Here is a 25,967-nt window from a genome sequence, read left to right on the forward strand (position 1 = left end):
CTTTTATTAGTGCACGATGGTTATTAAGCCCGTGGATCACAAAGGAGTGGTCGAGCACCCCTTAATGCACCGTGCATCTGCAAGGTGGCATCACAGAACCACCAGAGCATGTTAGTCTCTTCACTACTCCGCCACAACATGAACCAGGGGTCGGCAACCCGCAGGGAAGTATTACGCAGCTCCTGGGATGCCGGCATGCCAGTTTTGACCCCAAATGGGGTTAGACAGGAACAATGAAAGATCGCTTCCATTTGGCATTGGCCTTCATCTTCACAGCCAGATAATGCAGTCGCCAGCTTCATTTCCTTGGACTGGTCAGAAAAGACCCCCCTTCCCGGATTTCCCGTCTGGCACCTGCCATGTCAGCTTCATGCAACGGGGCCCTCTGCCTCAGAAAGTTGCCAGCCCCTGGCTTAAACGAACCAAATGAAAAATAAAAATACAGGCCCTGACAACGAAACCCACCAGCAACAAGCATGAACACTTGTTTCACCATCGAATAACAATTTTATTTGGAGAAAAAACGCAAGAATTAGCAAAAATACAATAGTCAAAATACGGCTAAAAATAAAACTTTAACGGTCCGGAGGCTGGGCAGGGTGGAGCCATCTCCGTGAACCTTCACCCCTGGGATGCTGTGGCGCAATCCTAGGAGGCTGGGGCCATCCGCAGGACTTGCTGCAAAGCAGATCAAGCACGGGCTCAGTTGGCACAATGCGAAATAAGGTAACAGGAATGAGAACAAGGTTACGTTACAGACGGCAAACTAATAAATGGGGGACTATAACGATGCGATGTGGTACGGTTTTTCCAGCATGTCGGAACAAATTGAAGTTCCCCCTCTACATCAACAAGCCTCCATTTACACAACGAGCATCTACGAATTTGAAAAAGTTCCAAGAACAACCAACATTCATGAGTAATACGAGTAACAAGTTAACAGGTTGAAGGGCACGCCAGAAATCAATGAAGAGCATGCGCAGTCATCTTAAGGAACCTGCATATGTGGGTTAAGCCTGCAAACAAAAAAATGGCAGTGTTTTGTAACACTGTTTTTGTGGCTTTAGTTAGCTTTGAAGCACCATTAATAAAACATAAAAGGAGTACTGACACAAAAATTTCATGTTCCACTTTTATTGCTTTTATCGGTGCTTAATGGTCTGGCGAAGCCGAAACAGCACTTTAAATACTTCAGCGCACGATAATTACATTGAACCGCCTGAAAATCGTTTGTTTCAAATTCCCGAGCTTTCATTCCGAAAGGCGCATATGACAATCCCAGCATGACATCACCGCTTTGTGCGGTCGTCAAAACACTGCGGAGGCCGGTGAGGGCGTTGTTTCAACCGCGCCGCCGCCGGAGCTGAACGGCTGAGCTGCCTGAAGGTGCTAGGCCTACCTTTGGGGCGGAAATTTTATGACCGCTTTCAATAAAAAGTCCTGATGGCGACTTCTATTGGGATTTTGAGCTATATTATCGCCTCCGTTCCCGTGCGTGGAACTTCATTTTTGCCAACAGTGCCTTTCTGGGCAGTGGTTATGCCTGCAGCTCTGGCTACGTGCACCTGTTTGTGAATGCGCTGGCGCCCACTCGCCGCTTGCGGGGTCGCGCACAAGGTGACTTCGCGAGTTTTTGCTGAGAGCTTTCTGCATCACTCCTTTTGGCTACCCCGGGATGGCGTCACACTGATGTCTTATTTGCTGAGTGCCGCTCCGCGCGCTGCTCCGTTGGCGCGATAAATGCGATCAGATTGAAGTATGTTCTTCGCGTCGCAGGCCGCTCATATTTCAGCCAAGGTAGTCTGTTGAATAAAGGAAGCGAACTGTGCAGTAATATTAACGCCAAAAATTGGTGTCAGTACTCCTTTAATCATTCCATTATGCCCAAATCATTACAGGTGCACTGTGGTAGTGTTAACAACCGACATTGCATTGTTTTAAAAATTGAAATTTTTGTTTTATCACAGATAAAAATTGAGAGTAATATTTAGTTTGCAAACACAAACACGAACCCATCTTTCCAGGGTTCATTTCTAAGCACTATATGACACTCTGTTATTTGTTTGCAAGGAAAGTACACGGAGGTAGATCTTTTCCTGAAGTCCGATGCTCAGTAATCACCCCTCAAATGTTATTGTACATGTGAAATTCGAGAATAAAATACAGTGTAGACCATTTATAACGTAACCGCTTATAGTGCGGGACCGGATATAGCGTGGGTTTTTGTGACCACCGGTTTGCTTCCCGTAGAACTCAATGCATAAGCATACCACTTAAAATGCGGTTGGCAGAAGCACAATGCCATTTATAGCGGGGTTTTCTGGCGGGTCTGCTGTTCGGCCGGTGCAGCTGGGGCAGCGTTTTCAAGTAGCAAAAGAAGAAAGGATGAAATCGGCCATCTGACGCAGCTCGCACCCCTTGCTCTCCTCTAACTTTGACACACAAGAAAATAGGCACCCTTTAGTTTAACCACGTGATAACCACAACTGTCCTTGCTTGACGCAACTGGGAAGATAGCGACCCCCATCCCCGTCTGCGCGCGGCAAGTTGTTTCTATTAAGCGCGAACTGCTTGGCCCGTTTTCGCACACGATTTGTGAATGTCGGCGTTGCGCATGTGTTTTTTTTTTTTTTCACGCACGTGTCAACAATTCCGCCCTCCCGGCGACTTCTTCGCGTGGCAGTGGGAGGGGCCTTACGACTTGCACCAATGGGGAGATACCCACCCAATGGCGGGAGATGTGAAGCGCTTCGACCAGCCGGCTGGCCGTGCCAGAGATGTTCAGGCTTGCCAAGGCAGTATTTTTTGACGGGCAGTTTCAAAAGCAAAGCGCATGGCAGTTTATATTCCTCTGTGTTCGCCCAGATTACCAGCTCTTTTCTTGCGGGAGCATCCTCGCTTGCGCGTCGTGCAGCATTTAAGCGAGTGGTTCGAAGCGGTCGCTGGAGCTGCCTGCACCACTTCCAGACAGGGTCGACGCCATGTTGCCGCCTCTTACCGCGCTGCACACCACGCCAGTTGTATCCACGCCGGCGTCGCCGAGCCTGTGGCGTGGACTGCACGTTTTCGCGAGACGAAATCGCTCGATGCGGTTCACGCTTTAGAACATTGTGCAGATAAGCCACCGCTCTTTCCCTTTCCAAACAAGCGAGCCGTGCGAAGCCGAAGATTTCCACCACCACTGCGCTGATAAGCAGCCGCCTTCGGAATCCTGAATACAGGGTGGGGCAAAACAAATCCCGCTGGCGTTCCTATCACGTCCCACGGCATCTGTTCATAGACGCTGAAAACGCAGCCATAATCCTTCAAAACACAAGCACAACGGAAGTTAAAGCCGCGCTCGCCGTTTGTAAGACCTCACTTGCAATAGACCCTGCAGCAGCGGCTGATATGAAAAAAAAATATGAATTAAAGGCTGTGCCTTTGTTTTAAGTGCGATGCACTTTATAAGCGACCCTGAATCCGCCGTCCGCATTGCTCCTCCTTCTCTCCCCTAGCAACGGCGCGAGGAGCGGAGAGGAGCGTCTGTAGCAACGGCGCAGCGACGTCACACCCCACGTGACCCGCGCGCGCTCCGCCTCCCGCGCCGTGGCTGCGCGCGCCCGCGCCGGCTCCCGCACCGCTCCTCGCGCCGTGACGTCACACTCCCACGTGACCGCGCGCTGGCGCCTTTGCGTCTACTCCCCCTCTCCTCGCGCCGTGACGTCACATGCTCTGCAGCTGGCGCGCCTCTCCCCCCGTTAGGTTTGCACTCACCCTCGGCGCGCGCCTCTCCCCTCGCCTGACAGCTCCCCCTCGCCGGTACTGCGCCTCTCAAGTCGATGGCAGAATTACTACGCCGTGTACTCTCGGCGCAAGAAATGCATTCGCACTTCCTCACGATTCCCTTCGGGGAGGTGGGGGCAATTTTTTTAAGTGCCGTGCGTTTGAGTGATGATAAATATAGGATGACTTGAGAGGTAGGCTGCGATGTGGTTGGATTCGCGCATGTTTTGGTTTTGGTGGGGTACCGCTTATAGCGCTGATTTTTGCGGCTCCCGCGACGTACGTTATAAGCGGTCTACAGAAATGCTCCAACTGGAAGTCTGAATCAAAGAAGCCCAATTTGCACCCCTCAGAGGGCCACCAACAACATTTTCCTCCCAAATATGCTTGGATTTAGACCGCATCTTCCAACCCAGGACGCTCTTATACAGGCCCACCACGACATTCTACACCACCGCCCTACATGTGACAGTGCGGCCATTCTCTCTTTAGATCTGCACAAAGCATTTGATAACATTTCTCACACCACCATATTACGTCAACTCACTTCACTCGGCCCCGGCCCCAACACCTACGTCTCTTCCCCCCTACGGCAACGTTACGCCTGGGCACCCTGCAGTCCCCCCCCCTACCCCTTTCTTTATGCCAGCCCGCGGCACACCCCAAAGGGTTGTCCTATCACCTCGTCTTTTTAACATAGCTTTTATCCCCCTAGCTACAGCCCTCCACACTATCCCACACCTCCGATGCACTCCCTATGCAGACGACATAACTCTCTGGGTTTCTTCAGGCAGCGACACACACATCGAGGAAACCTCACAGGCAGGTCTCACTACCACCCTGCAATGCATCCAACCCCTTGTGCTCAACTACCCCCCCCCCCCACCAAGTCAGCCCTACTCGTCCTTCCACCACATAAAACTCCCCCCACCCCCCCCCCCCACCCCCGCCCGTAAAATCTGCTTATTTGCACACAACACACCTATCCCCCAAACCACCCATCTCCGTATTCTAGGGCTCCATATTACCTCCACTCGCTCCCCTCACATAGCACTCACTCACATCAAATAATACGTAGCCGAAACCTCTCACCTTGCCCGCTGGGTGGCTAACCGCCAACACGGCATGGGAGAGACTGACCGCATACGTCTCCTCCAAAGCTTTCTAATCAGCCGATTAACCTACCACCTTCCTTTCACCACCCTCACACAAACCCAGCACGCATAACTCAACGGCCTTATACGCAAAGCCTACCACCACGCGTTGCTTTTGCCTCTCCATGCCTCTACCACGTGCCTTACAGCTATGGGACTCCACAACAGTACACAGGAACTCATCAAAGCGCAGCACTCCTCCCAAATCCTTCGTCGCTCCCGCTCCTTCACTGGACACCACATCCTAGCCTCCCTCGATATCAACATAATTCAAACTGCCTCCCCCCACTGCCTATGCCCCCCACATACGACGCCTGCTCCTCATCAAACCCCTTCCTCGCAACATGGACCCTCTCCACCATGCAGGCCGCTGCATGGCAAGTGCCAAGCGCCACGCCATCTCCCACCCACCCTCCCCCACTACCATCTATGTGTATGCTGCTCAATACCCGAACAATCAGGCTTATGCCACTTCGAAATACGATCCCCCCCACCCCACAACCATGTCTGTCCTCACCCCCTCTCCTACGGTGTCATTGCCATTGACCTCGCCATAGTTTAACAGCCCCAACCCACCACCATCCTCTCCGACTCCCAGCATGCACTATCAAACTACCTCAAGGGACGCACCTCTCCACAAGCTCTCCGTATCATCCTCCGACACCCTCCCCAGGATCCTGTGGAGCTACTGTGGACTCCGGCCCAGACTGGCTTAGGAGGCAATGAGGCAGTACATTCACATGCTCGAGAAATCGTTACCTGGGCTCACGCTTCTTTTGCTCCTAACCACAGTATCCCCACCCCCCTGTACACATGCACCGACATTACACTCCCCCACAGACTGAGCCGTCAGACCCCCCCACCCCCCCACAGCTCCCTATCACCAGAGGAGGCCCGCATGTGGCACATCATCCAAGCGCACACCTTCCCTCACCGCACGATCCTACAGCACTCCCACCCCCGCCTGTTTTCCTCACCCCGCTGCCCGCATTGTGGTGCACTGGACACGCACTTTTATTCCTTCTGCCAGTGCCCCAAGAATCCCTACCCACCCCCCAGGCCTGGGAGCAGGCCATGTGGAGCTCCGAGGTTTCGGACCAGGTGCTAGTCACCTCCTGAGGCCTCCAGATCGCTGCGGCCCTGTGGGCAGCCGCCGCCGCCATCGCCCCATAAGGGGGAGCTCTTTAAATAAATTTTATCTCTCCCTCTCTCCATGGTACTGCACACAACTTTGCTGATAGGGCAGTTATAGTTTCACCCTGCCACCCAAAACAAAGAGAGCAGCCCTTCCCCAGGGTGCCACCATACCTTGCTTCTAGTAGAGGGGGAGGTGCGCTGGCTGGGTGCCCAGGCCACCGTGGAATCAGACGTGGCTCCAGTGTCGCCCATGCACCAGCACAGCTCGACGGACTCCGGCCCCGTCCAACCGTCCGCTGCATGCACAAAGTGGGGGAGTGCTCCATTTGATCGAGATTCACAAGAAGAAGAGCGTGTGTCAATGTGCGTGTTGCCTGTTCTCACATCACCACCCCCTGCACCCCTCAGCGAGCAACAGAGTACTGTACTGCCTGCAAGCAGTAGCCTTCAAATGATTTCATTTCAAAAGGAGAGGGGGAGAGGGGGGCTGGCCGCAATAGAAAAACAAAAGGAGAAGAACGTGTTAGGAGAAAAGTAAACACAAGCAGCTCAAAAATAGACTAGGATGCTGTACAGGTGCCCTGTACTTTTGATTTCGGTCAGGGGCATTATCACTGATACAGAGAAGACTTCGAAATCATGCGCCTTAACGTCACCACTTTTGGAACCAAGAAAAAAAAAGAAAATAATGTATTTACTCGCGTAATGAACCCTCCCCCCACTTTTCCTGTCAAGAATTTACTTTTTTGTCACTTTGAATAAAAAATGCAGCGGAAATATGGTTTTATTTCTGCATGGTTGCTGATGCTGTATGCAATCGCAGTAACTTGATATTGAGCTACAGTACGCACAGAAATGCCAAAAATGCATTCCAAGAAAAAGAAATCTGAAGCGTAGCCGGAGATGTGAACGCGAATGCCGTGGCTTACAATTTAAAAATTGCGCGCCTGCGGTGCGCCATTTGTCGAATGCAAAACAAACCTTCTTGCACCATAAAAACGTTGCGGTGTGCGAACAAAGCACAAAACATACTCCGCACTCCTTCCCTGCATTTCGCTGTTTGGGCTGGTTCTGCCGGCGTGCGAACAAATCACTAAATGTACTCCGTACTCCTCTTCCCTTGCCTTACACTCCGTGGTTTTGTTCAGCTGTGTTCCAACCTTTTCTTGTGCTCCTGGTGCGCGGCGTTTTAAACTAAGGTGGTGGAGCATGCGTTGCATATGGAAATGGCACAGCTGTGTGGCACTTCAGTGTTGACCGAGTGAGTGTAGGTTACGGGCGGAAACGAGAGGTTTTCAGGCGGTGAACAGGGATCGCCGTGTGTTTCGTGGGCCCAAAGAAGGGAAGTTTGCCGGTGTCGGGAAAGAAATTTTGGAGTGCCTTGACTGCATGGAAGACGGTGCCGACAACAAAGTACGGCGGCAAGCGAATTCAGTGAGGAGGGAAGCTCCATGGCGAAGGGGGACGATGGCGAGTTGCGAATAAAATATACATTTCATTACCTATGATACGAAAACGAAAAGCCGATCTTCAGCTTTTATTGGTGCCGTGAAGAGAGCGACGCAAGGCCGGGCACAGTAGTCCAAGTGCAGCGTTCCGAACTCCATCCCAAGCGAACATGCCCGCACGCATCGCCAGGCGCGTGAACATGCCACTTCGTTGTCGGTGTCTCTCTCATCATCATTACTGTTCATGTTGATGGTAAATTAAAAATCCGCAACAACCTAATTACCTACGTGTTTTAAATGCGAATGTATTTATTAGCCGGGGGTTGTCTTGCTCCGTTGGCTGGCGTGCGCCTGCATTTCTCCAGCGCGAGCGCACGTGAGCGCGCGCCTCGTAGTTCTGCCTTCGTCGTCGTCATCGTCGTAAATGCGAATGCATTTCTTAGTCGGGGGTTGTCGTGCTCCGTCGGCGTGCGCCCGCAGGTGCTATCTCTCCGCACTCCTCCTCGCCCCTAGCAACAGCTGTGGCGCGCCTAGCAACCGGAGCAGGTGGTAGCTCGGGCGGGAGTATCGGAGGGCAAGGGGAGAGGAGGAGCGCGCTCGGGCGTGTGAGGGCGCTCGCATCGCGGAGCTCGGGAGGAGTAGCGGAGAGTGAGTGGAGAGGAGGAGCGCGCTCGGGCGTGTGAGGGCGCTCGCATCGCGGAGCTCGGCGGGAGAGAGAGCTCGCGCGCGGGGCGGGCGTGTTGCGCGGGTCTCTCTTTCCTCTCCGCGTACCCTCTCTCCGCTCGCTGCGCTCGGAAAATGTATATAAATGCAGTGGAGCGCACGCCTCTCTCTGTTACTGCTTGCCGCAGGGCACTCATCGGTGCACCTAATGCATTCGCATTTCCGCACGATCCCCTTCGGGGAGGTGGCAGAACTTTCTTTACAAAAATGGTAAGGCTCTGACAGCGCTTCTCTTAGCAACTTTATTGTACGAAATTTCAACTTTTAAAAATGCAATTTTTTCCCGCATAATAAACTCTCCCCCCAAATTAATGCTGAATTTTCTAGAAAAAAAGTGGGTTCATTACGCGAGTAAATATGGTAGAATTGCCACTATGATGCCCACGAATTGCTATGGTCACACAAAAGCTGCTGTCTCCCACCAAAGAAGCCTGGAGGTCGTGCCAAGGGTTTGAACTTTCTACACCAGCTAACTTTCGATTAACTGGGAATAGAGTCAGAAGACTACATAACTAAATACATACTGGAACAATGTCTTGTCACAAAAACGGTCAAGGTATTAAACCATTCTCCCGCTCTGCCCTAGAACTGTTTCCGATTGCAATGCTTTCCCAAAGTGTCCACCGTTGCTGTCACCCACTGTATAACTACCGTATTATTACGTGTTGATCGTTTGTCCATGCATCCATGTATTGATCATGTATCCATATGTATGTCCACTGATTGCATGCACCCCTCTCCTGCTTGGACATGACAAGGTCGCAGTATTGCATATACAGTGGAATCTCGGTCATACAAATCTCAAGGGGCGGCAAAAATATTCGCATTACCCGAAAATTCGTATCATCTGAAAACGAGAAAAAAAGGAATAGTGCGGTGCATCATGTGACAGGTGGCGGCAACATGGCGTCGGCTCTTGCCGTGAAGAGGTGCAAGTATTTTCAGCAACCGCTTGTAACCTTTTTTTAAAACGCAGCTCAAGGTGTAAACTAAACTGCTCATGCGGGAAAGGAGCTCACAGTGTGGGAGAAAACTGCGCTATAAAATACCATCCGTGACAAATATCCGCCACGGAGGTGGCCCAGCCAGCTGCTGCGAGCGCTTCGAAATTACCGCCATGAGGCACACGTCTTCCCATTGGTGCTAGTCGTGAGGCTCCTCCCACTGCCATTTGGGCAACTGAGGCAGAGGCTGGCGCCGAGGTGCCAGCCCGAATCGTCAACACGGGAATCTAAAGACCGAGTACTCATCGTCGACGCGCTATGCACACACAAACCACATGCGATTCGTGTGCGTCGGCATTGCGCTTGTGTTATTTTCATGCCCGCGTTGACGATTTCGCCCCCGCGAAGATTCTACCTCGCTCAGAACATGATGCCCGACGCGCGCGGCAGTGGGAGGAGCCTGCCGACTTGCACCAATGGCGAGGTGTGCTCTTCATGGCGGCAGTTTGAAACCGCTCCGGACAGCCCGCTGGTCCCGCCGGAGATGTTTTGGCTTACCAGGGTTACGGATATTTGATTGGCGCTTTTCGTAGCCGCACGGACAATGCTTTATAGTGTCGTTTTCACCCACATTGTCAGCTCCTTTACTGCACAAGCAACTTCATTTGTTCCTTAAGTGGCATCTTAAAGAGCGGTCAAAAGCGGTCGGTCGAGCTACCCGCACCAGCCGCACCACTTCGCAGCCGGTGATGCCGCCACGTTGCCGCCGCTTGCCGTGCCACGCGCAGCATGCGCGTGGTATTCGCGGCGGCGCGTTTTCGTGAGCAGAAAACGCTCCATGCGGTTCACACTTCAAAATAATCGACGCGCAAGTGGTGCAGGCAAAATGGCAAGGCGACAACAGTGTAACTAGATCGCGGGGCATAGACCTCAGAAGCGAGGAATGCGGAGAAGGCGGCAAAATGGCGAAGGTATTCACCGTCAGAAATGAGGGGACGCTTGATTGCCATGGTTTATTCAAAAAGTGTAATACAAAAAAGGAAGCTAGAGCCACCCGAGCTGCAGCCAGCGAAACCGAAAGGTACAGAGAGAAGAGATTGTAGCGGGAGATAAAAGAAGGGAGGGCGAAAGACCATTCGTCGAGAGGGCGAAACGTTTTGTTCGTTCGGAACAGCACCTCTCCTGCAGCTATTGTAAACACCCCACGAGGAGGATTACCGTCAGCGGGGGAGGACTAATGCTTTTGTGCCCACGCGCAATCAAGGCCGCACCAACACTCCCACCTCCCGTCCACGCCGCAGACGTCTGCTCGCGGCTCGCGTGTTTGTGTGACCCGCACCAGAGTGATAAATGCGTATGGATCATCCGAATTTTTCTACATTGCATACAATGCATTTTCGCCAGGGAATTTTGAAAATTCGTATCACAACGAAATTCGTACCAATCGAATTCGTATCACTGATATTGCACTGTATAAAAAACTTTCCCTTCCCAAAAAAAGTTGAGAGACGCATGAAAGCTTGCTCATGTCAAAATTTTTGCTAAAGTGTGCCCAAACTTCACTGAAAGTGCATCCAACTGATCGTAACACCTTCAAAGATTCAAGCCGCAAATGAATGAACACATGGTAGCATTTTTGAGCACTAAGTTAACACACCTGCCAATTATCTAAACATATATGGATGCATGGTTTATGAGATCAAAGTTTATTATTCTACTTCATGATCGATGCGTGTATTGGATGCTAGCCCGGTTTCACGAACGTGCCGCGTTTCCAGATATCCTATCAGAGCTTTGTGGTGGACCAACCGGTCTGTGGGGAAATGCATCTGTTTTCGGACAGGACGCCATCCATCCCCACAAAGCAAGCTTTCGCCTCAATGAACACACATCTGGTTGCCAAACTCTGGAAGCAGCTCTGCTTACCCAATGGCGCCCACATTCGGAGGTAGGAGCAGACGATCCCCCTGCCACGGGCTCGTGCCAGTCTCGGACCGCAGGAACAGCTGTCGACCCAGGCTGTTGGCAGCAGCTTTCCCCGCCTGCACGTGGCATAATGTACCAGTGTCGCAAACGTGGTCCACTACAAGAGCACACATTCCAAGCCGCGATTCATCAGTGGCTGCTTCTGAAAATTTTAACAGGTTCTAAGTGTTGCAAAATCTCCACATTTCACCCTACCTTTTCAAACTGTGGGCGTTCAGCAGTTGGCATCTTTCATTTGCCCTAAAATGCAAACACACGGGGGGCGTTTTCACTTTTCCTCTCAGGCAAGAAAAGCGGTCACCAGAGGCGGGGATTGAACCCGCATCCTTTCTTCATTAGCTTTTGGCTTCTCAAACGTTTATGGCAGCACGTCGGCTGAGCTCAACACCCGACATGTAAAAATTAGGCCAAGTAAAGAAAACAAGTATAATTGCGCATGCATCTGCAGCAATGTACTGCCCCCCGATTGTGCCTTGTACCTTGGCCATCATTACAGACATCCACACTGGCTCATTTGTCAACCTTTCAATGCCAGAACAACCAACACCACAACCCACCGTGGCGGGTTTGATTGATTGATTGTAGGGTTTATGCAACGCCGGCGATGCGGCGCACCGTAGCGGAGGGCTCCGGATTAATTTTGACCACCTGGGGATCTTTAACGTGCGCCGAAATCTCGTACACACGGGCGTTTTTGCTTTTCGCCTCACCGTGGTGGGTCAGTGGCTGAGGCGTTGCGAATGCCGAGCCCAAGGATGCGGGTTCGATCCCGGCCGTGGTGGCTGCTTTTCTGATGGAGGTGAAAAGTGATAAGTCCCGTGTGTTCGAGATTTCAATGCATGTTAAAGATCCCTAGGCAGTCACCAAACTTAATCCGGAGCCCTCCATTACAATTGGCGTCATAGCCCAGGTTGTGGCTTTGGCGCGTTAAACCTAACAACTGCCACAATGAATGATGAACTGGCTGACATAATGAATGGATCCTTTGCAATATTCACCGTTACACATGGTATTCACGAGGCATTAGATATTGAGGGGGGGATGCAGGGCCAAACAACTGACTTTTGAAATAGTGCACCCATTCTGGCGATTTTGAGAGATGACTCATCTCAATGCTATTGGGTAGGTGCAAAATTTGGTTATTATGATTGCAACTGAAGCCATGCACAGAATAGCCAGCTGAGTGTGGCAGCTTAGGAAAACTGATTTCGAAAGTATGTACTACACGTCATGGGCGTCGGCAGCACTGAGTCTTGAGGGGGGCAAAACCATTGCATGACAGGGAGAGAAGGGCGGGGAGAAGGGGAAGCGCTGGTGTGGCTTAGAGGGCAAGTGCCCTTGGGACCCCCCCTGCCGACGCCCATGAAACATGCCTATTGTTGCCTGTGTAGATAGACCCACGACAGCTTTTGTGCCAAAATAAGGGTAACCAGAGGATAATTAGTGCAGCTTTGTAAAAACACAACACCTTGACCACTCACTCGTCTTATTTGCATTCTACTTCACAGCGACTTTTTCTCCTCTTACGGAACAGGAAGGATTTGGGGGGGTGGGGGGGGGGGGCACTTGAGTCTATTTTATGGCACTTCCGGCAAAAAGCTCAGGTAGGTTACAAAGCAGTCAACAGATTTTTCGACAAGGCCAACCGGCCTTCGTGGAGCTCTTGCTTTGCTCTGGGGATGGGCTTTGGAAGCAACATTTATGAGCAGTTTTGCAAGCATACATAAAGCACCACGATCTCAGCATACATACATGCCTCATGAAATGTGAGAAGTGGCTGTAGCTGTTGTTGCCTGTGTACCAAAATAACTGGTACTGTAAGAAAAAACGGTTAATGAAAACACATTTGGATTCGTGCGGGATTCGAGCCTGGGTTGCGGAAGCACGAGGATAGTGTTGCAACCACAGTGCTAGATTGGCACCCTCGCAGAATGGAACAAGAATAAGCCTGCAATATGCCCCGTGAAAGGTGCACGTGAAGAACAGGTTCAAGCGGAGGAGGGCTCCAAAGGTGGGGGAACTTCTGTGTGAACTGTTAATGCGCCGACGCAACAGAGGCGATGAGGTGCACCATAGTAGAGGGCTCCAGATTAATTTTGACCACCTGGGGGTCTTTAACGTGCGCCGAAATGTCGTACACTCGGGCTATTTTGCTTTTCGCCGCCATCAAAAAAACAGCCGCCGCAACCAGGAATCGAACCCGCGACCCCGTGCTCAGCAGCACAACGCCTTAACCACTGAGCCACCGCGGCGGGTCTGTGTGAACTGTGGCCATGTGTCGGAGTCATTTGTGTCACAAGCAATCAAAAATAAAGGCGCACACTAAACACCGTGTAGCAGTAAACATGTCTAATAATCGCTGGGCTGTCCCTTCCAAAGCATGTGTAAGCAGATGTAAGTAGCTGAGGAATCCTTATTTGCCTCTCTTGAATGCTCCAGACATTAAACGAACTTGCTCCAAGTGTGCAGTATTAGACGGTGAACACAATACAAGGAAAAACTGAAAATGTGTTGTAAAGCAAAAAACTGCTATCATTGCTCCGCATACCCCCTTGGGAATGTCATTGTTAAGCTTCACTCTTGTGAGCTTTTACTGCACAGACAAAAAATTACGCAGGCTTTTGGCCGCCAAGCTAGGGAGGCCCCGTGTATGGACTCGGTCTCAAGCCTTTGCAGCTGTGAAGGTCATGGCAGGTCTGGGCTCACCTCGGGCGGGGTCGGAAGGTCACTGGTGGGGGCCAGGATGCGGGAGAAGCAGGGTGCAAGGATGGTGCTGCCAACGGAGGGGAAAAGTCGAACTCGGGGCCCAGGTGGTCGTAGTGGCAGTGGTAGTAGGGGAAGGAGTAGTGCTGCCGCTCTTGCCACCACACACAGTGGAGTCCCAGCTCCGTGAAGCACGAGGCTGCCGGGCTGCCAACAAGGGAGGCTCCCACCAGGCAGCTCTGATCGTGACTGCGCACACAAGACAACCATACACTTCACTTTGCTGGAACACGATGTGCTATCTTGAATACTCCTAGTGAGGGGATTAAAACCTTCCTGCACATGTCTATTCAAATCGATAGTACAGTAAAAGCTCGCTACAAGAGACACTCAAGGGAACCAAAAAACGTCTCTTGTAACACAGGTCTCTTGTATGCAATGTTGCTAACATGGAAAACAAACCAAGCCGCCTTCATTCAAATGTCTCTTATAACCAAGTGTCTCTTGTAACAGTGTCTCTTGTAATGAGGTTTTACTGTATATACTATCGACACTTTCAAGTTCAAAAATTTGTTGTTTTCCCATTCGAATTTGGCGCTTTCTAAGTGTGCTGTGAGAGCTGGTGCCATCTACTGAGCAATGAAGACACATCCTCCCTGCTGTTTTTTTTTTTTTCGGCGCGCTGCGATTTTTTAAAGCCCCGCCGGTGTCATGTGACCGCCGCTCGGATGATGCCGAGACAGTGTTGACATTGTTACGCTATGGGCTGCGGAAACGCGGCAGATTTAGCGATTCGGACGATTCTACACGCAGGTTTTTGGGTGGCATTAGCAGCACTGAATCCAAGGATAGCTTTTATAGTCATCGTATTTCATCACCGAAAGCGACAGTTCGCCAAACTGGCCCAGAACCTGATACCCCTGTTCAATGCAAGCCCCCAGAAAATTCAGGAGTATTGAAACTGACTTGTGCTACGAACCAAGAAGAGTGGAGCAGAACGACAATGTTTTCTGCAATGTATGTGTGTGTCGGCAACCTATGTTTCGAGGAACAGCTCGCACAGTGGCACGAAACCCTCCAATTCTAACTTCATTTTCTGTAGTCAAGAAATTTTATTTAGGCATTTGATAATTGCACGACTTTTGCACTGATAGTACCTATATGTACAAAACGTACATCTTAAATTTTTCCATGCATTTTTTCTCTGTAGAGCAACACTGACGGTTTTGCCATTTTTTGCATTCCTCGCAAAACTTTCTGTACAGCTTTTCTTCTTTTCCCAAATTACATTTTCTGCTCGAAACTATCACCGCTGCTATGGACATTTACTCTTCTACAATTTGATACCATGCACTTATGCTTGCACCATGCTTGCGAAAGGGAAGAAATTGTTTGCTAGACTACCCAAAATCACTGCTTTTCCCGCGGGCAGGAAGGTGTTAATGCGCTCCTGGTGTTACCAGACAGGAACAATGAGAAAGAGCAGGGAGAGACACTGGGCTTGACACACAGTGTTGATGCTGGTTGTGGGGCTCTACACGCGAAAGCTGACACCAGACTATGCCAGTACTGCCTTGATCAGGTCTTACTAGAATACGTGTCAGCCATCTGGGATCCACACTGACTCAAATTTCCAAATCTACCCAAGTCGGTCCAGAACAAGGCTACTAGGTTATTTTGCATTCCCACCCTGCACACCTCGTAATGTTACCCTGCACTGTAAATTACTTTCCCTGATTCACTTCCCCTCATTGCACGGCAACATTCTCTTATTTTTCTCAGAACACAATTTTCCACCTTGCCACACGTCGTTACAAATTAATCATACGACCCCCTTTTGCTAATGAAAAAGAATTTATGAGCTTTTCTGTTACAAATGAATGACTGGGACAAACTGTATCAGCTAGTAGAGTATCCAAAACAGATCCATCTCCTTCTGAGACCACGTTATAAGTCACCTTTAAGTGGAGAGTGCATCCAAAATTCAATCTTTTTGTGCTAATATTTTCTGTTCCCTTTATAAAACTTTGTTTTTACTTTTCACGGCACCCCATTTGGACAGTTCTTGTTCGCCTGCATACTTCTGCTCATCTTCCTGTTTTGTGTTTTCAACGAAATCTCCCACTCACCTCACCTAACGGGTTCTTAGGGTACTTACAAATATGAGCCAGCAGGAGATGACAGTACAGCGATATGTCATTATCCCTCAAAAGCTACAGGTTGTGGTTCTCCTCAAAGGGAGAGCGATGCGTCAAACATTTTCTACGTCCCTACTAATGCTACAAAGGCATTTTAACCACATTCTTTATTTTTACCAAACTGGCTCACTTTGTTGTGTAACTAATGCTGAGCACACTTAGGTCTTTTTCCAACATTCTCTGTAACACAGTACAAAATACTGTTTGTTTTCTGCTTCCATCAAAAGGAGAAAAAAAGCCGTCAGGCCAGGAACTTCTAGTGCAACCTCATATTCAGGAACACAACTAATAACTACAAAGCCACCAAAATCATTCAGCACACTCAAATTGCCAGCATGGTATGCAGCCCGTACAATCCTGTTTGTGGACTTTACCACCTAGTTTCATATATGTGCAGCAAAAAGCACGATTACTGAAAGAAGTCTAGAATGTGAGTCACAATTTGAAGCACATGCATATTCACTGCCTGCGTAACAAACAAAGGGTAGTGAGGGGAAAGAAACCCTGACCCGACAATGTCACCAATGCCTGCCTCACTCAAGGTCTAGGCACCCTTTGCCAAGGAGGGAACCTCCACACTCTGAGACAAGACCAGTACTCTCATAGTCATTGACTAGTGACTGCTTATTAAGGAAGAAAGAAAAGCTAACAATATCACACCAGGGCAGGACCTATGTGCGCCATTTAAAGTGCAAAAAGCTAGAGATGAGGGATGCTGTCTATAGTAGCCACCGCAGCAGCAGAACTGTGTAGTTTGCAACAGTGGCATCAGTGGCGGTTGGCACCAGGCAGCTAGTGACAAGTTTCTGCTTTCTGTTGAATGACATGAAAAATAAGATGAATTCAGACAAGGAAGGGTGGACTCGAGAACCATGGCACCCAGCACTGGGTCAGCACTGGCCATGCACTGCAATTTCATCCCAGTCGGGCATCGTCTGCCAGAACAGGCCTGGACATTTGAGAAACAACTCTAAAAAATTATTTATCGTCGCCATAGGAGCATTGGTGAGCGCAAGCTGCAGAATTCGAAGCGTGCATTTCCGTTCAGTGTAAGTGGCTGGATCAAGCAATACCTTAACAAGGCAAGCCAGTACCACTCACTACAAGGTCATCCCACACTCTTACAAAGCAGTACAAGGAGCAAAACTCAATGGGAAAACAGTGCATAGGCCAAAGCTAGCGCCATCTATTGTGCTAACTCGTGCTAAACAAAGCAGAAGCACACTTACAGGTGGTGCCAGTGAGCCGACCCTTTACATGCATTTTCATCAGCATTCGAGTGGTCTTCAGCTGTGGGCATGTTCTGAAGCCTACAAACAGGAGGGGAGGCAGTTGAAGTACGCAATTGTGGTGATATGCAGTCTGCCGTCACGCAAAAAGGGTTCAAGCGCGACGAAGCAGTGTAGAATGATACAAGTGGGTGAGATACATATTTAACACAATTGGAAGTTGGGCCTATTCTTAGAGATACATATTGCCCTGGAAACACGGCGAATGGAAGCAGTTGTCATAGTAGGCTTCGAATTGAACTTATGGGTGTGGATATTGTGCCAGCAGCCAGCATTTAACCTTTCCCGGATATTGTGCCTGCAGTTGGAAATTTATCTGTCCCATATATCGATCCGGCTGCATTGCATTTAGTGATTAATGATTTCAAAAAACAACAAATATTTTGGCCATGTAAACAATCTGTCGGAATTTTTTTGTCGGTAGACGGTATTTTACTATCTTCCACGCTAATGAATTTCTTCTTGTGCATGCTTTATTCGCATACGTACTTTAAGCAAACATCTAACCTAACCAATCCTACCTAACCCAACCCAACCAAACAAACCCGCAAAGTTTCTCCTGCCCAATCTAAAACCTAACTCACAAAGGCAGGTCTCGAATAAACATGATGGAAGGCCGCAAAATAAACGAGTTTCTGAGTAAATAAACAGCTAATCAGGCAAAGGCAAATAATAACAAAATATGGAAGGAGGCGAGAACAGAAACCAGGGGCGCAACTAATGCGCCAGGTTCACCAAGGCTGATTCTGCGCCTGGCAGAGGCAGGCATACACAGCCAAAGGGAAGACAGTGCCGGCAAAATAACCGTGCCGGCTAAAGTGCCGGCTGCCGGCAATACATACGTGCCGGCAGCCGTCATTTCATCGGTAGCTGATACTGTGCCGGCCACTTCCTAAACTTATTCGGGCATCTGTTGATGGTCCGAGCTAAAATATGCGAGCGTTACTCTTTTCCGTGCAGTCTCCGTCGTTCAAGGGGCATTTTGCATGCAGCTTTACAGCTCCGACATAGATGCAGAGAAAACGTGACGAAAGCGATTGGGACTGGACTGCAAAGGGCGCTGTGTACTTACGATGGCGAGCTGGCACAACCATTCTTGGACGAGCCGAATTCGGGCTTAGGCAGTTTAGGCTTGAGCTTCTCCCTCCCTTCGCGCTGTTGGAGCGTCGTTGACATCTCGGCCGGCCTGCAGAAAAAGGCAAACACGCACGCTCAGCCAAGAGCAAACTCATGGTTAATCTTTAACGGATTCCCCGTTGCACAGACAGAGGGTTCAAAACGGGGAGATGAGCGGCGCAAGCGAGGCAATGAAGTTCGGAAGCTGAAAGACGAACAGAGTCCCGCAAAAAAGCACGAAGCGAAGGGCAGATAACTCACCGGTACGTCTGAAGAGAGGCTCCTGGAGAAACGCGGACGGAGCGGGTTTCACACGTAGCCGTACGACAACCGCGTTAAGGGAAGAGATTCGGAACACCTTGGACACAGAACAGGAACAGCACAATGCGACAGCACATGAAGCCGTGGCGCGAGAAGTCCGAGGAGCTCGAGGCTCGCGCACCTCATCGGTTTCGCAGCCGGCGGTTCTCGCTAGACCAATCAAATGATGCCGTGTGGCGGTGGTGGCGCCGTGCTGTGGGAGGCACCACATTGTTTAATTTCGCTTAATAATTGGTGCATCTTAAGCCTTAAAACACGCATGTAATGTAGAAGGTCATTTTATAGACAGTTTTGTTTATAGGTTGTAGAAATTTAAACAAAATGTATGCATATACTTTCGGTTTCGTTTTTACGTAACCGAAGTTTGAAGGCGAATGAATGTCCTTCAATGGCTTCAGGGGATGAAACGGCTCCCGAAAGAAATGAGTAGTGCGAAGACAAACAATGCAAAAGACAATTGCCATGATACAATGAAACTGCATGCAGAACCTTGGTAAAACCGAACATGACGAGCTGCAGCCGCGAATCTCCGGACACGGATAAATGGACCTTGACTCTTACTTCTACAGACACGTACAATGGCCCCTTGCAGCATGACCACAATGCGGAGGGCGCAGATTGCGGCAGCTTCGCGGCGAGTCGAAAGAAAATTAACGACAAGTGGCCGTCAAGCTGTCATCTTCATTATTGAAACGTAATATGCGCGAGGACCGGCCCGTACAAACGAAAAAAATAAGCCACGAAAGCGCAGGACGGTGCATGCTCTGCGATGAGTCACGGAGTCTCTTGAGCAGGCAACGCGCTGCAGTGCACTTGGCGCCATCCGGGGGCTGTTTATAACACAACTAACACCTTTTGTCAATCAGAGCGTTTAAGAACGTGGCGTGGTCAGACTCATACGTCCAGGAGGCCGCGAGCCTGCGCCGAATCCAGGGCTCGTTGCTCCGGAGCGATTCAATGATGCTCCGGCGCCAAGCTGGTCAGCGCAGACTCCCACTGCTCAAGGGAGGGGGAGTGAATGGGGTGGGGGTGGTGAGGACATGAATACACAAGGTGGTAGGTTGTGAGAGGGGTCTCACATTGTGGGCAGTTGTGTGGAAAAATGGATGGAGATATGTGGGAGAGGATAGTTTGGTTGTAGAAGGTTTCTCTTTGTAGACGCCGATATATGTGAACTTGGTGGTTGCGGAGAGACTACATATGGTGTGGAGGAGGGTATGTTCTTCTGTTGTGTGTGTAGTGCGCGAGGAGGAAGCTGTAGGTAGAGTCCAGCGGATTTAGGATTTGATGGTGAGAGATTAGGCGCCCGGCGGTGTCGGTCTTTGCGGTTGGGAGTGCCCGGTTAAGGAGATCACGGGCTGCGGCATGAGCCGCCTCATTCTCTGCAAGGCCCGCATGGCCTGGGGTCCAGACGATCGAAATTTCAACGTCCTCGGGAAGGTGTTGGAGCACAGGGAGGGCCCGGGGTGGTGCAAGCTTGCCAGCTTGATACAGCCGACGGGGCTTGTTGGGAGTCCGTAATAATGGTCAAGTATGGTTGATGCTGGTGTGTGGTAGTTGCATGGGCGAAGGCGAGCGCTTCGGCTGAGGTTACCGGCCAATTTCGATAGGTGACTGCTGTGGCCAGATGTCCGTTCGAGTCCACAGTGGGGTGGTGCGCGTGCGGTCGGGAGTTATATAGCAATATCCGTATGTCAAGTTTGGGAGTCAGCGCCGTACCGTTTATCCAGCATCTTCACCCGGGCTTCGCGACGTCCTCGGTTGAAGGATGAGTGCATGTGCTTGGGTACCGGGCTAACCTTCAGGCGTTGACGAATGGACAGGGGAATGCGCTGGAGTTCGTGTTGAGGGGAGGGGGTGGGCCGGCCAATGTACTGGAGAACGCGTCTACCTGAGGAAGTGAGGGCGACGCAATGGAGGTGGGAGCTGTGCTTCTAGTAGTTCACTGAGCGTGTTGTGCAGGCCGAGGTGAAGCAGACGCGCATTGGAAGTATAAGTTGGGAGTCCAAGGGCAGCTTTGTACGTTTTCCGGATTAGAGCGTCCAGCTTGTTGGCTTTCTAGCTGCACAAGGTTTTAGGTTGACAAAAGGATCGAGTTCCATAGGTTATGCGGCATGACCAGCACGTGCTTGGACCAGGCGGCAGGTGTCTTGTTCTTTTAGGCCGTGAGCGGATCCCCTTATTCGTCGTATTAAGTGAGTGAGCTGTGTGACCGTTTTCTGTAGCTGAGGCAGGAGGATATGCGCCGGAACCATCGTAGTTGATAGGCACACCCCATATAGTGGGGACTTGGAGAATGGGAGAGCCCTGGATGGTAACTTGCGGATCGGGAGTAGCCACAGCAGGACTACCTCGCGTGCGGCCGCGAAGTACTAGGAGAGCCGATTTGTTAGGTTCGCATGTCAAACCTCTGGGCGAGAGATAGTCGACAGTTGTGTCGATATCGCTTGTTGGAGAGCGTCTTGTTGTGCGCCCCTGGAGCGCTGTGTTAGGGTGGCTAGAATGTGTTGTCTAAATGGTCAAATCGACCGCGTGGTGGTGTGTCGTAATTACGAAAAAAGATCCCTGATTGTCCTGTCGGTGCCTTTTCCTTGCTGTGATCCATATAAGAATGATAGCAACGTCCCTAGTAGCACAAATTGTTGCCGCAACGTTTCTGCCGTGTTGCCAATGTTGCGTAACGTTAGGCAACGTTACACAACGTGGTGACAATGTTGCCGAATGTGGGCCAACGTTGGACACATTCAGCAACATTCACGCAACGTTTACAAACAACGTATAGGCAACGTTGCCCGTATGCACGTTTTTCACGTTGCAGCAATTTTGCCAAATGTGGGCCAACGTTGGACACATTCAACAACATCCACGCAACGTTTACAAACAACCGATTGGCAACGTTGCCCGTATGCACATTTTTTCACGTTGCAGAAATGTCGGCAAATGTGGGCCAACGTTGTACGCATTCAACAACATTCACGCAACGTTTACAAACAATGCATAGGCAACGTCGCCCACAGGCACGTTTTCTTGCGTTGCAGCAATGTTTTCAAATGTGGGCCAATGTTGGATACAGTCATGCAAAGTTTAAAAACAATGCATGGGCAACGTTGCCCTTTACACGCTTTTTTCGCGTTGCAGCAATGTTGCCAAATGTTGGCAAATGTCATATTTATGATGTTAAACGATTGTATGGGACGTTACATAAGCTGCCTAAAAATTCAAATGATCCCGTACAGCAGACTTGAATGTTTGCGATAAAGTACGCGTAAAGTCGGGATACGTTAATTTCGGGAGTGTGGTTAAATGTGATCCACGGTTTCTACATATTTAGCAATGCTCACGAAAAACCCAAAAGTAACATTGCCTGTGTGAATGTTTATCTAGGTTGCCGAAATATTGAGGAATGTTGAATGTACAGCAGCTTTCCATTCATTTATTTGTGAAACACCACACTAACCCAAGTTTTGGAGGTATTACGTCGCCTATAAAAGTTCAAATGGTTATGCAGAACGGACGCCTTAGCCGCAGTTCACTGTACATCGCCTCCTGTACTTTACTACACCTTAGCTGCGTATAATACGGCACTTACACACGCACACGCACGACGCACGCACATAAATGAAATCCCCATCGTCAGCCTGCCCACTGCAGGACGGGGGCCTCTCCCAATACAGGAGGTTTTCGCCGAATGCTACACCAAAGGGGCCAATCTTGTTCTCGTGAATGGATGCCGTTTTCTTGGGCATTGCCTATCTGGTTTGGCCTCTCTGATATCCGCTCATGATATACCACAGGACCAGGCAGCACCCCAGACCGGGGAATATGACAGAACAAAGGGCGGCACCTGCACTTGATTTGAAGTTATTCAGAGGCAGACAGCAGGGCACCCTACATCAATGCGTGATCGATCATTTAGAGACACAGCTCTAAAAAAACTGCAGAATGCATGTGGAGGACTGCCACGCTGAGCGTGTAGATTCCCCCATGAAATCTATAAGGAACCGCGAACGTTTAAACGTTTCCCAAAACGAAAGAAACGCGTGGTGCCGTTTCGATGGATGGCGCAGCCAAACTCGGCGGCAGAGCCGTTTATTTTAGTTCCTCATTTGTTGGGTAATCACACATTACTACTTTAGAGTGGATACAACCTAGAATAAAATATTACCGCCATTCCGCGCTTCGCGCATCATGTGTTTTGTTAAAGCCAGGTGCTGCGCCGTTTTAAGACGGTCATTTTTCAAGATGGCCGCCCGCTGTCCCATAAATGAAATTCGTTTTTACTTAATTTTTTTAGTAAGCGGGTAAATCTCATCGCTGTTGTTGGTGTTAATGAAAATATACCACAAATATGGGACCTTCGATTGAAAATTGAGCGCGAACAAAAGATTGTTTTCTTCAGGAAAAACTTGCAAAAACGCTAATTTATTGCTGTATCATTCTGTATAACTAAAATACACAAAGTGGCTTCGTTTTATGTAGCAGAACAGAATTTTAACAGATCAGGCAGGCAGATTCCCGATCATATCCAATACTCTTTCTAGCCTCACTAAGCTATCGGTGTCGTACATGAGCTCGCGACATCCGCAATGATCGTGTTGGCCGCGGCATTTCTTTGGGTCGGGCGCATGGGCCCGCGCCGATTTCATCCACGTGGGAGAAATCAAACCTACCCGTCGCGGTGGCTCAGTGGCTAAGGCGTTGCGCTGCTGAGCACGAGGTCGCGGGTTCTATTCCCGGCCACGGCGGCCGCTTCTCTGATGGGGGCGAAAAGCAAATACGCCCGTGTGTACGAGATTTCGGTGCACGTTAAAGATCCCCAGGTGGTCAAAATTAATCCGGAGCCTTCCACTACGGCGCGCCTCATCGCCTGCGTTGCGCCGGCGCGTTCAACCCTACAATCAAAATCAATCAGAAATCGAACCTCTGTTAGCCACGCAGGCGTAATTACTATAACCATCGTATAAATTACGTCCTATAAATATAAATGTCCGTATTCTACCTGTTTCCTCTTAGTTTTACGGAATAGCATGCTCAATTAATCGTTGAAGCGCGTTCTCTGTTTTCAGCAATAAACAATAATGAGAAGCTTGCATTCCCCCTCGCCCCCTACTTGTTGCTTACCCCTGCTCCATTTATTTTATTTTTTTAGTACATACTGCAGTCCTCTGAGGACCAAGCAGGAGGGCAGAAGGGAAAGTTACATGTATCGCATGGTAGCGGTGAATACATATCAATTACCATGCTTTGGTCACACACACGAAAAGTATAAATATATAAACAAATACACACATACATACATTTATACACACATTTTCAGGTAGGAAGTAACGGCAAAACCATTTTAAGCAAAAACCGTTGCACAGTGCAATACTCATTGTAAACTAAAAAGTTGCAACGATCACTCTATGTCTCTAGGTCCGACAAAACAAAACCATTGTACAATAGAGCTCGTACATTAGGAGACCACCCTAAATGTTTCAACTTCAAAAAAACACAAGGATGAAACAACTACGCAGTGTTCCCAACAAGCAATGAGACGCACTAATAAAACATCCTCAACCATTCAAGAGCTACAAAGAAACTAGAAAAGCACCAGCAATCAGTGGGCAAACCTCTGACACAAAGATGATAATTATTCTAGGGCAGCAAACACCTTTGCTGAAAAATCGGCCGCAGTTCGCGCAGAGAAAACCGAATATGTCCCACTTGAACTTCAGCCTTCGTAATTTCGCTCAAAAACAGTCACTTTCAAGAGCAATCATGAATTCTCTACACGTCGTGCTAGTGTCACTTTTCTTATGGAGTTGCTGAACAAATGTTTACTTTTTTTGCGGTGAGGTCCCCGCCATAATTTGAAGATATGACTCAACAACGAGACACCTTATTTCTATACCCGGTTTCTTTTTATTTTATTTTTTTCACCCACTTTTCCTAAGGTTATATACGCGTACGACCCCAGTTAACGCAAAACAAACCTGGATAAATCCTCAGGATGTCCGGCTCTGGACATTTCAGCATCCTCAGCCAGTCCGATCAGGGACCGTTTGTCCGTCCAGCGTACATCCTCAGGACGTCGTCAAAATGATGCCGCTGGACAATTTTCGTACACTTCCAGGACAAAATCTAATGTTTGTTTTTCTAAGGCTGAAGTTACCTACAAGCTAATGGGTCACTCCATGCCAAACGTCCCAGCCGTAAAATCGACCCTCACGAATTTGCTCAGTAAAAATTGTGGGTCATCCTCGCATGACCCACAATGCTCCCTGAAAGTGTTTTTCTCCAAAAAAACTTCGTTCTTTTTCTAGCGGCCCTTTTACCTCCAGGGTTTAAAGCAAACTTACGTCTCTGAAAAGATTAATGAAAACGTAACTTCTCTTACAATGGCTACCATTTTTTGTGAACATCATGTTGAGACATTGGGCTACCCTAATCCGCATTTTGAAAATATTTTTCCTTTTCTTTGTTGTGATTACGCCATTCAGAAAATACACAATGTCGAGCATTTTCAAACATTTTTAGCAAATACGATCACATTCTCTCAGCCAATGAAGCATTTGTACCTGTATGACAGCATTGTGGAAAATTGATAAAAACTATATTTTCACTGAAAAAAGGTGAAATGTGCGAGAAAACGTTTGTCAAACTTGGAAAAATCTCCTTTCTGGCCCATATTCACCTTGAAATTGCGCATTGTTGTGCTCGTAGTAAAAATATCAAATACAAGCAGTTTACTAGCACAAATGATCGCAGTTTATTTCAGAAAGTTTAATCAGAACAGTTTTTCTTTTAGCATAGAAAAAAAATTTTTCAATTTGTACAGCGGCACTACTTCACCCCGTTGTTCCACAGAGCGTCTTCTCTGCACGGAATGCACCTGCCTGCATTAAAAAGGCGTGAGCTAGCGGGTTTGCCCTACAAGAATATTTTTCGCCGCAATGGTATTCGTAGCGTCAGCACAGGAAAAATTCCCCCGCATTTCCCCGAGGGGGAGAATGTGAAAGTGCGAATGCACGGTTGTCGGCCCGCTTGCGGCGCTTGCGCTCGGCCCCCGCAGCCCACCGCCTCGCCGCCTTCTCTTCCATCTCTTCCATCGGGTTTGTAGTATCACGTGTACACCACGCAGTTATCAAGCCGCTATAACGCCGCTGAGTCGCCAACGCACGCCGCTGACGACGTAGTTTGA

The 25,967-nt window shown here is 49.4% G+C and overlaps 1 long non-coding RNA gene across 1 annotated transcript; it reads right to left on the bottom strand.

Annotated features, from left to right (window-relative positions):
• Positions 1-495: 495 nt before the first annotated feature.
• LOC144163649 (uncharacterized) lies at positions 496-14,176 on the bottom strand. Its single transcript, XR_013320963.1, has 4 exons — positions 13,864-14,176; positions 11,098-11,213; positions 6,228-6,352; positions 496-678 (listed from the first exon to the last, which is right to left on the bottom strand). It is a non-coding gene; the product is annotated as an uncharacterized LOC144163649 (long non-coding RNA).
• Positions 14,177-25,967: the final 11,791 nt, after the last annotated feature.

This window comes from Haemaphysalis longicornis, unplaced genomic scaffold (assembly GCF_048455015.1).
Source record: "Haemaphysalis longicornis isolate Haplotype H1 unplaced genomic scaffold, Haemaphysalis longicornis Haplotype H1 scaffold_129, whole genome shotgun sequence".
NCBI classification, from domain to species: domain Eukaryota; kingdom Metazoa; phylum Arthropoda; class Arachnida; order Ixodida; family Ixodidae; genus Haemaphysalis; species Haemaphysalis longicornis.